Below are 1923 nucleotides of genomic sequence, written 5' to 3'. Positions count from 1 at the left end.
CCCCCAAAACTCTTAGAAGTGAAAAGCGAATTCAGTAAAGTTACACGGTATAAGGTCAATATACAAATCCCAGTAGCATTTCTACATACTAATAACAAACTAGCTGAAAAAGAAATCAAGAAAGCAATCTTATTTATAGTAGCCATAAAAATAATAATAAAATGTCTAGGAATAAATTTAACCAAGGAGGTGAAAGATCTCTGTAGTGAAAACTACAGGCCAGGCACAGTGGCTCCTATCTGTATTCTCAATGTTTTATGAAGCCAAGGCATGAGGATCGTTTGAGCCCAGGAGTTTGAGACCAGCCTGGGCAACACAGTGAGACACCATCTCTACAAAAATAGTAAAAAAATGTAATGCATGGTGGTGCATGCCTGTATTCCCAGCTACTCAGGAGACTGAGGCAGGAGGATTGCTTGAGTCCAGGAGTTCAAGGTTACAGTGAGCTAGGATTGCACCACTGCTCTCCAGCCTGAGTGACAGAACAAGACCTTGTCTCAAAAAACAAACGAAACACAGAAAACTACAAAACACTGATGAAAGACATTAAAGAGGACACACAAAAAATAAAAAGACATCCCATGTTCATGAATTGGAAGAATTAATGTTGTTAAAATGACCATACTACCCAAAGCAATCTATAGATTTGATGTAACTCCTATCAAAATACCAATGATATTTTTCACGGAAATAGAAAAAACAATCCTAAAATTTATATGGAACCACAAGAGACACCATATAGCCAAAGCCATTCTGAGCAAAAAGAACAAAGCTGGAGGCATTACACAACTTGACTTCAAAATATACCACAGAGCTATAGTAACCAAAACAGCATAGTATTGGTACAAAAAAAAAAAAAATACAGACTAGTGGAGCAAAACAGAGAACACAGAAAGAAATACACATTTTTATGGTCAACTGATTTTCAACAAAATTGCCAAGAGCATTCACTGGGAGAAAGGACAGCCTCTTAAATAAATGGTGCTGGGGAAATGATATTCATATGCAGATGAATGAAGTTAGACCCTCATCTCTCACCATATACAGAAATCTACTCAAGATAGATTAAAGACTTAAATGTAAGACCTGAAACTATATACCTACTAGAAGAAAATAGAGAGGAAATGCTTCAGGACGTTGGTCTGGGCAAAGATTTTGAGTAAGACCTGAAAGGCGCAGACAACGAAAGCAAAAATAGATGGGACTACATCAAATAGAAAAGTTTTGCCCAGCAAAGAAAATAATCAACAGAGTGAAGAGACAACCTGTATAAGGGGAAAATATATTTGCAAACTATCCACCTGACAAGTGACTAATATCCAGAACATACAAAGAACTCAACAGCATAAACCCAAAGATTCCAGTTTAAGAATGGGCAAAGGATCTAAAGAGACTTTCTCAAAAGAAGACATATAACTGGCTGACAAACATATGAAAAAATGCTCGGCATCACTAATCATCATGGAAAAGCAAATCAAAACCACAATGAGATATCATCTTACCCCAGTTAGAATGGCTATTATCAAAAAGACAAAAAATAACCAATGCTGGTGAGGATGTGGAGAAAGGGAAGCTCTCATATGCCCTTGCCGGGAATGTAAACCAGTACAGCCATGATGAAAAACAGCATGGAGGGTCCTCAAAAAACTAAGAGAGGGGCAGGTGCGGTGCCTCACGCCTGTAATCCCAGCACTTTGGGAGGCCAAGGCAGGCGGTTCACCTGAGGTCAGGAGTTTCAGACCAGCCTGGCCAACGTAGTGAAACCCCATCTCTATTACAAATACAAAAAATTAGCTGGGCGTGGTGGCGCATGCCTGTAATCCCAGCTACTCGGGAGGCTGAGGCAGGAGAATCACTTGAACCCAGTAGGTGGAGGTTGCAGTAAGCCGAGATCGTGCCACTGCACTCCAGTTTGGGAAACAG

Source organism: Colobus angolensis, unplaced genomic scaffold (genome assembly GCF_000951035.1).
Source record: "Colobus angolensis palliatus isolate OR3802 unplaced genomic scaffold, Cang.pa_1.0 Scaffold43, whole genome shotgun sequence".
Taxonomy (NCBI): domain Eukaryota; kingdom Metazoa; phylum Chordata; class Mammalia; order Primates; family Cercopithecidae; genus Colobus; species Colobus angolensis.
This window is presented reverse-complemented; position numbering follows the sequence as displayed.